Consider the following 10,415-nt stretch of genomic DNA (forward strand, 5'->3'; position numbering starts at 1 on the left):
ATCTTTCTTTGTGTTTGGTGAGAAACATTTAAAATCTCCTGTCTTGGCAAAGTCCAGGTATTGTTAACTATGGCCAGCCATAGTGCAATTAGAGCCTCAGGACTTACTAGTCTTATAGCTAGAAGTTTGTACTCTTTCACCAACATCTCACCATTCGTGCACCCCCTCCAGCTCCTAGCAACCCCCATTCTACACTGTTTATACGAGTTTGGCTTTTTTAAACTTCACGAATAAGTGAGATCATACAATACTGGTCTGTGTGTGTGTCTGATTTGTTTCTTTTTTTTTTTTTTAAGATTTTATTTACTTATTTGAGATAGAGAGAGAATGGAGGAGGGCCAGAGGGAGAGGAAGAAGCAGACTCTCTGCTGAGTAGGGAGTCTGATGCAGGGCTCGATCCCAGGACCCTGGGATCATGACCTGAGCTGATGGCAGATGCCCAATCGACTGAGCCACCCAGGCACCCTTGATTTGTTTCATTAAACCTAACGACCTCAGGTTTTATTCATATCATCCCAAATGTTAGGAATTCCTTCTTTTTTATGATTGAATAATATTCCATTTAATATGTATATATATATATCACATCTTTTTTTTATCCATCCATCCATCCATGTATCACTTAGGTTGTTTCCATATCTTGAGTAATGCTGCAGTGAACATGGAGGTGCAGATATCTGTTTAAGATAGTGATTTTATTTCCTTTTTATTTCCTTCCGGTAAATATCCAGAAGTGGGATTTCTGGGTCATATCATAGTTCTTTAAAAAAATTTTTTTTGTTGAATCTCCATACTGTTTTCCACAGTGGCTGCATCAGTCTCTTCTCTTATCTTTTGATACTAGCTGTTCAAACAGGTATGGTATGGTAACTCTTCGTGGTTTTGATTTGCATTTCCCCAATGATGAGTGATGTTGAGCATCCTTTCATGTTATCTGTTGGTCATCCATATATCTTCTTTGGAAAAAAGCCTATTCAGGTCCTTTGTCCATTTTCTGACTGGATAATCAGTATTTTTTTTTTTTTGGCTCCATTAATTTTACCCCAGTAAATCTTTACTACTTTATTAACAACTTGCACATTCTATATTTTTTAGAGATTTATTTATTTATTTAATTACGAAAGACGCAGAGAGAGAGGTAGAGACATAGGCAGAGGAAGAAGCAGGATCTCTGCAAGGAGCCTGACATGGGACTTGATTGTGGGCCCTGGGATCATGCCCTGAGCCGAAGGCAGACACTCAACCACTGAGGCACCCAGGCATCTTTCTTGCACATCCTAAATAGCAGCTGCTGAATGTACCCAGCATATGTTGGTAAGCACAGAAGTCATGTATTTCCAAGGCCCACTCACACTAACTACAGAGCAGAATAATATCTTTTGCTTTTCACCCTTCATATTCTGGTAAGCAAAACCGTGTTCATGAAAATGAATGTAAAATCCATGGTGGTCCCAATCTGAATATGCATCTCAAGCACTTCAAGATATCACATAGGTTACTCAGGATACCTGTGTATATAGATGTCAAGCCTACATATCCTTGCCTCCACTCTGCTCTTGAAGAGGGAAGAGAACTTACAAGCCCGTGGGAATGTTCCTAAACACTGGAATTAAGGCCAGTGGGCTTGAGATAAGGGAAGCTAGACTGTGCCCTCCAGGGCAGCAGACAGAGGAAAAGAGATGTGAGCCTGTGTTAGCCCCTCCTAGACCCTGTGCCAGGTGCTTGCACTGTAATCTCTCATTTTCTCCTCTGAATATAGGCATCAACATCCCATTGTTCTGATGGCTAAACTAAGGCCCAAGGCAATTAACTAAACTTCAAAGATCAACACTGTCAGGGCAAGGATGCTTAACCTTCAAGTCCAGGCTGATGGGGAGGGGTAAGGATAGATCTTTTTTTTTTTTTTTTTTTTCAATTTTTTTTTAAAATTAATTTTTATTGGTGTTCAATTTACCAACATACAGAAAAACACCCAGTGCTCATCCCGTCAAGTGTCCACCTCAGTGCCCGTCACCCATTCCCCTCCAACACCCGCCCTCCTCCCCCCTTCCACCACCCCTAGTTCGTTTCCCCGAGTTAGGAGTCTTTATGTTCTGTCTCCCTTCCTGATATTTCCCAACATTTCTTCTCCCTTCCTTTATATTCCCTTTCACTATTATTTATATTCCCCAAATGAATGAGAACATACACTGCTTGTCCTTCTCCGATTGACTTATTTCACTCAGCATAATACCCTCCAGTTCCATCCACGTTGAAGCAAATGGTGGGTATTTGTCGTTTCTAATCGCTGAGTAATATTCCATTGTATACATAAACCACATCTTCTTTATCCATTCATCTTTCGATGGACACCGAGACTCCTTCCACAGTTTGGCTATTGTGGCCATTGCTGATAGAAACATCGGGGTGCAGGTGTCCCGACGTTTCGTTGCATCTGAATCTTTGGGGTAAATCCCCAACAGTGCAATTGCTGGGTCGTAGGGCAGGTCTATTTTTAACTCTTTGAGGAACCTCCACACAGTTTTCCAGAGTGGCTGCACCAGTTCACATTCCCACCAACAGTGTAAGAGGGTTCCCTTTTCTCCGCATCCTCTCCAACATTTGTGGTTTCCTGCCTTGTTAATTTTCCCCATTCTCACTGGTGTGAGGTGGTATCTCATTGTGGTTTTGATTTGTATTTCCCTGATGGCAAGTGATGCAGAGCATTTTCTCATGTGCATGTTGGCCATGTCCATGTCTTCCTCTGTGAGATTTCTCTTCATGTCTTTTGCCCATTTCATGATTGGATTGTTTGTTTCTTTGGTGTTGAGTTTAATAAGTTCTTTATAGATTTTGGAAACTAGCCCTTTATCTGATATGTCGTTTGCAAATATCCTCTCCCATTCTGTAGGTTGTCTTTTAGTTTTTTTGACTGTATCCTTTGCTGTGCAAAAGCTTCTTATCTTGATGAAGTCCCAATAGTTCATTTTTGCTTTTGTTTCTTTTGCCTTTGTGGATGTATCTTGCAAGAAGTTACTGTGGCCGAGTTCAAAAAGGGTGTTGCCTGTGTTCTCCTCTAGGATTTTGATGGACTCTTGTCTCACATTTAGATCTCTCATCCATTTTGAGTTTATCTTTGTGTATGGTGAAAGAGAGTGGTCCAGTTTCATTCTTCTGCATGTGGATGTCCAATTTTCCCAACACCATTTATTGAAGAGACTGTCTTTCTTCCAATGGATAGTCTTTCCTCCTTTATCGAATATTAGATGACCATACATTTCAGGGTCCACTTCTGGGTTCTCTATTCTGTTCCATTGATCTATGTGTCTATTTTTGTGCCAGTACCACACTGTCTTGATGACCACAGCTTTGTAGTACAACCTGAAATCTGGCATTGTGATGCCCCCAGCTATGGTTTTCTTTTTTAAAATTCCCCTGGCTATTCGGGGTCTTTTCTGATTCCACACAAATCTTAAAATAATTTGTTCTAACTCTCTGAAGAAAGTCCATGGTATTTTGATAGGGATTGCATTAAACGTGTAAATTGCCCTGGGTAACATTGACATTTTCACAATATTAATTCTGCCAATCCATGAGCATGGAATATTTTTCCATCTCTTTGTGTCTTCCTCAATTTCTTTCAGAAGTGTTCTATAGTTTTTAGGGTATAGATCCTTCACCTCCTTGGTAAGGTTTATTCCTAGGTATCTTATGCTTTTGGGTGCAATTGTAAATGGGATTGACTCCTTAATTTCTCTTTCTTCAGTCTCATTGTTAGTGTATAGAAATGCCATTGATTTCTGGGCATTGATTTTGTATCCTGCCACGCTACCAAATTGCTGTATGAGTTCTAGCAATCTTGGGGTGGAGGCTTTTGGGTTTTCTATGTAGAGTATCATGTCATCGGCGAAGAGGGAGAGTTTGACTTCTTCTTTGCCAATTTGAATGCCTTTAATGTCTTTTTGTTGTCTGATTGCTGAGGCGAGGACTTCCAGAACTATGTTGAACAGCAGTGGTGAGAGTGGACATCCCTGTCTTGTTCCTGATCTTAGGGGAAAGGCTCCCAGTGCTTCCCCATTGAGAATGATATTTGCTGTGGGCTTTTCGTAAATGGCTTTTAAGATGTCGAGGAAAGTTCCCTCTATCCCAACACTCTGAAGTGTTTTGATCAGGAATGGATGCTGTATTTTGTCAAATGCTTTCTCTGCATCCAATGAGAGGATCATATGGTTCTTGGTTTTTCTCTTGCTGATATGATGAATCACATTGATGGTTTTACGAGTGTTGAACCAGCCTTGTGTAAGGATAGATCTTAATGGACATGACAGTAGCAAGATGGCCCAGGGCTCCTTCTGGTCTCACTAAAGGCTCTGTGGAGGAGAGATGCTAGACCCAGGAGCTAGCACATCTGTAGTATTTGGAAAGAGGAGGGAATCTGTGGGGCAGATATTCCTTTCCCCTAGGAGTGGCCAAAGTTTGTCAGTGTGAGTGGAAGAGAAATTCCTGAAAGACTAAAGTTGATTACCTGGGCTCCTTATATCTCCTAGGGTTGCTCTGGCATTATATTTAGGATCCGTACACAATGCTTTCATTGTCCTCTTTGGCCAGTAAAGGTACAGAAGATTTCAGACATAGTCTTAATTCTTCACTGTTGCAATTGCACTATCCCTAGGCCGTGCATTTTCAAAAATCCTTCCTTCTGTAAGGTTCTGCTGCCATCTTATTGGTTCATGCCTCTTCAAGTAAAATACCTGGATGCCTTTAGGGGTGACAAACCAAGTGTGATAAATACTCCAAAGAACTGGCATTAGCATCCTGTGCCCATTATTCCCCAGCCTGTGTGTATCCGCCCATGTTTTGAGTAACAATGAATTAGTGCAGTCATTTCTGCTACCTCTGATTAACTTACGTCAATAAATACAAAAACCATGTTGTAGCTAAGAGTCATTTTTTTTACTTTCAGATTTGAATAGCATCTGGCTAGCAGCCTTTGGGACAGCCCCTTGTAATATTTCATTAAAATGCTAATGAATGCATAGGACAAGCTGAAAATGCCAGGTAACACCAAAGACTAAGACTAAACACAACCTTAATAGAATAGGGGAAGAATCTGCATTATCTATAAAGCAGGATAATTTGCAAAGAGAAACCACTATGACTTTTGCCTTATGAAACAGAAAAATAGTAAATGACATCAGGAAACAATATTTGCAACATATATGACAGACTAAAGATGATTCTATTTCTTCTATAACAAGCTCTTAAAAATCAATTTTATGGACAACTGCATATAGAAGAATGAAACTGGACCACTTTCTTACACCATACAAATAAACTCAAAATGGATGAAAGACCTAAAGGTGAGACAGGAAAATCCATCAAAATCTTAGGTGGAAGGGGAGGAGGGCGGGGGGTGGGGGGGAATGGGTGACGGGCACTGAGGGGGACACTTGACGGGATGAGCACTGGGTGTTTTTCTGTATGTTGGTAAATTGAACACCAATAAAAATTAATTTATTAAAAAAATCCTAGAGGAGAACACAGGCAGTAACCTCTTTGACCTCAGCCACAGCAACTTCTTGCTAGACACATCTCCAAAGGCAAGGGAAACAAAAGCAAAAGTGAATTATTGAGACTCCATCAGGATAAAATGCTTTTGCACAGCAAAGGAAACAATCAACAAAATTACAAGGCAACCTATGAAATGGGAGGAGATATTCACAAATGACATATCAGATAAAGGGCTAGTATCTAGAATCTATGAAGAACTTCCTAAACTCAACACCCAAAAAAACAAAAAATGCAGTCAAGAAATGGGCAGAAGACATGAATAGATATTTCTCCAAAGAAGACATACAAATGGCCAACAGACACATGAAAAAATGGTCAATATTACTTAGCACTAGGGAAATACAAATCAAAACCACAATGAGATACCACCTCATAGTGGTCAGAATGACTAAAATTAACAAAACAGGAAACACCAGATGTTGGCAAGGCTGTAAAGAAAGGGGAACCCTCTTACACTGTTGGTGGGAATGCAAACTGATGGAGCCACTCTGGAAAACTGTATGAAGTTTCCTCAAAAAGCTAAAAATAGAGGTGCCCTACAACCCAGCAATTTCACTACTAGGTATTTATCCAAAGGATACAAATGTAGTAATCCGAGGGGGCACATTCACCCCAGTGTTTCTAGCAGCAATACCCACAGTAGCCAAACTATGGAAAGAGCCCAGATATCCATCAACAGATGAATGGATAAAGAAGATGCGGTGTATATACAATGGAATATTACTCAGCCATTGAAAAGAATGAAATCTTGCCATTTATAATGACACGGATGAAACTAGAGGGTATTATGCTAAGTGAAGTAAGTCAGAGAAAGACAAATACCGTATGATTTCACTCATATGAGCAATTTAAGAAACAAAACAGATGAAAACAGGGGAAGGGAAGGAAAAATAAAATAAGATAAAAACAGAGAGAGAGATAAGACATAAGAGATCCTTAACCCTAGGAAACAAACTGAAGATTACTAGAGGGGAGGTGGGGAGGGGATGGGGTAACTGGGTGATGGGCATTAGGGAGGGCACTTGAAGTAATGAGCACTGAGTTTTGTATGCAATGGCTGAGTCACTAATTTCTACCCCTGAGACTAATAATACACTATGTATGTTAACTAAATTTTATTTAAATTTTTAAAAATTTAAAAAATCAATTTTAAAATGTCAAACATACCAAAAAATGTGCAAAAGCAACCAAGAAGCAATTCACACAAAAATATACATTAATTCTCTCAGTAAATGTTTGTTGAGTTCCTACTATGTGTTAGGCACCATTTGAGGCACTGTGTAGCTGGTCCTTCAATGCTGATGTGGAAGATAAATCAGGAGTAGGCAAATATCTAATATAATGTCAGGTAGAGATAAGAGTAAGAGTAAGAAAACCAATAAAGCTAGGAATGAGGGTGGTGGTGGGGTCTATGTTTTAGATGGGGAGATTTGTGAAGGCCTATCTGTAGCACTGGAGGTGACACTGAAGCAGAGGCTGAGTGAAACTAGGTGGTAAGCCATGCACAGATCTGGTAAAAAGAGACTCCACCTGCCCCCCCCCCCCCCCCCAGAAAGAGATTCCCAGCTGAGAAAGGGGCAAATACAAATGGCCTTGATAGAGAAGAGCTCAGCCTGTTTCAGGAAGAGCTCAGGAGCCTGTGTACCTAAACAAAGTGTGGAAGGAAAGTCTTGGGATATCAGACTGGAAAGGAGGTTAGAGCTGGATCATGCAGGGCTCCTAGATCTGCTAGCAGGAGCCCAAGATATAGGGTGTCCATAATCCATTGTGGTTTGGTTATCTAATAAATTCACTTCCATGTAAGGTATAAACAATTTGTGAAGTGCATCTGGGAGAGAATTTGCTAGAGATTTAAATAAAGTTGCATGTGCCTCGTTTTTTCCTTTCTTTCATTTTGCAGGTAACAAGCTCCTCATTACACTGAGACGGCTATAGCCAAGTGTATCCAAAACGATGGTGGGTGCATTAAAAGTAGACTTCCCTGCAACCAACTGTGCTAAATACTGATTAGATTTTTTCTTCTGTTGCCTTTAGCAGATTGTCTCTATTTTGTATAGAAGTGAATTTTTTATACACTCAAATTGTACAAGGACTCCCTGGATGCCCTGTTCATCCCTACTTCTCTAAGATACTTCCCACCTTCAACCCCAGAGAAAATGTTGCTACCACCTTCTGTTCCTTGATTTTGTTGGAGTTTTTTTTCCCTAAATTTTTATTGTGGTAAAATATACATTAAATTTACTATTTTAGCCATTTAAAAATTTTTTAAAAAATATTTTATTTATTCATGAGAGACAGAGAGAGAGAGAGAGGCAGAGACATAGGCAGAGGGAGAAGCAGGCTCCCCATGGGGAGCCTGATGCAGGACTTGATCCTGGGACCCAGGACACAGGGATCACGCCCTGAGCCAAAGGCAGACACTCAACTGCTGAGCCACCCAGGTGCCCTATCTTAGCCATTTTTAAGCGCACAGTTCAGTGGTATTAAGTACATTCAGTGTTGTGCAGCCGTTACCACCATCCACTTCCAGAACTCTTTCATCCTATGAAACTGAAACTCTAATCCTGTGATATAATAACTCCTTATTCCCTCTTCCCCGAGATCCTTAAAGACTCAGATGGCCTCTCCTGCATCCCCTAAACCCAAGCACTAAGCAATCTCTTAAAACAACTTAAAATAACTTCTTTTGTGACGTTAGTGTTCACTTTAAAAAATCCCGTCTCTTTTTTCTTTTCTCTCTCCTAGATAGCAGCCTTACTACCTCCTCTGAGGAACAGAAGTCTTTTCTCTCTCTCTCTCTGGCTCTTAAGTCAGCAGCAACTATTTTATAAAATAACAAAAGCCTATAATGTCCAGATCCCAAAGCTTGGGAGGTAGAGGTGGTGTCAGGGAGTGGGGCTTTTAGAGTGTTACTGTATGGCATCATCATTCTGAAAAGCAATTTTGTAGTAGCTAGCAAAAGACACACAGATGCTTCAATTCGTTGACCCAGTAATTCCTCTTAGACAATCAAAGATATGCACAAATATTTATGCTCAGCACAATGTTCTACATAATAGTGAAAACCAGGTGTTGCCTCTATGTCTACTGGTAGGGACTTGGCTAAAGTCTATATGCAATCATTAAAAATCATGTTTGAGTTTAATACATGGAAAAATGTTTATGCTATAATGTTAAATGAAAAATACAAGATAAACTATATGTATGTTATGATCTCAAATCTTTTCTTAAATTTGTATCTGCAAAGAATAACTGTAGAGAACCACCTCAGTGTTAAACAATTCTCAAGGAGATGGAATATTGTGCAATTTTAATTTATTATGTATTTAAAATTTATTTTTGGTTTCCACGTAAATCAATGAGGAAATATGGAGTAAAAGAGTAATTTTCCAACTGAGCATGTTTTGTGGTTTCTAGTGCTGTGTAGGGTGTGCCTGTGGAGGAACTGTGGCTGTTGCCTAATGACTTGTCTATTCATCAGAAATGGAAACATGGCACCCGTATCCTTGAGAAAACGAGTTGGCCTTTCTATGGGTGGAGGGTGTCTTGAAGAGAAACTGGTATTTCTAAATTTGTTAAGAACTACTTTTGTCAGTTGCTCTCAGATGATACCACTTTGGGGTAGCCCACCATGGGGTTGCCACTTAGTTAAGCAGACAGTATTACTATTAAGTCATGTTGAAACCGAGTGGTGCCTGTGGGCCAGGGGAGTGGAGAAGAAAATTAACTTCTGAATTGGGACAGACTAATTTTGAGGGCAGTAGTGAGACATCAATATGGGGCCAGGTGATACCCAAGATGGACCTCTCAGTCAAGTTGTCATGTTCCCATGTGTAGTTGTCGGCCCTGTGGGGCCAGAGGTAAATTCTCTGGGTGCTCAGGGACAGACTGGCAAAGAGAGATAAGGGAAAGCCCACCAGACCTTATATACATTGCAGATGCAGTGGGTTATAAGGTTAGTAGTTCTTCCTACCAATCCAAAGAGTGTATTCTCCAGCTTTCTTGGTGGCAGCATCCTTGGGAAGATGACTTCTCCCTCAGATGGTCATTTGATGGGCACAGAATAAGCCTAAAGTGGGTAGGGTTATTTGGAAGAGGCTGGACACTCCTCCCAGGGTGTGGCCATCTCTGGACAGTGGCCCTTCTTGGCTAACGCTCTTCCTACCACCCGAAATCCTGTTGATAGATTTGCCTCTGGGAATCCTGGTATCCTTTGCTGATGAGTGTCTGTTCACCATCTTCATTAGAGATATTGATGTCACAGAATAGCTGTCGCCAAAAGCTGCCCCATTCAGGCTGCATCTATCATTGTGAGTGGATTGACTCAACATTGTAGAGGGCCAACCTCTCCTCCCGGCCTACGTCATCCACCTGCAGATCTTCCTTCTGGGTTTTTTCCATGTTCACCTGTGTTCTCTGCTCTTAGAGGCAGGGTTGGTCTGCATTTATTTCCAGCTTTACTGAGATATAATTGATATACAGCATTGTGTAAGTTAAAAGTGTACAGCGTGGTGATTTGATGTATGTGTATGTTACAAAATGATTACCACAATAAGGTTAGCTTAGACATTTATCACCTCACATAGTCAAACTTTTGTGTGTGTGATCAGAATTTTTAAAATCTCCTCTCTTAGCAACTTTTGCATATGCAATACAGTAGTGTTAACTACAGTTATCATAGGTTTGGTCTCTATTTTTATCAAGATGAGGAAAATATCAGTAGACTGAGAGTCAAGGAATCGACCTCTTTCATTAATTCTCTGTGTGATCATGGAGCAGCCTCTGGCCCTCTCTGGGTTTCCTGTCCCTCACCGGCACCTACAATTCTGTGATTCTGGAACTAAGAAGAGTAAGAAGGCAAGGAC

Source organism: Vulpes vulpes, chromosome 11, assembly GCF_048418805.1.
Source record: "Vulpes vulpes isolate BD-2025 chromosome 11, VulVul3, whole genome shotgun sequence".
NCBI lineage: Eukaryota > Metazoa > Chordata > Mammalia > Carnivora > Canidae > Vulpes > Vulpes vulpes.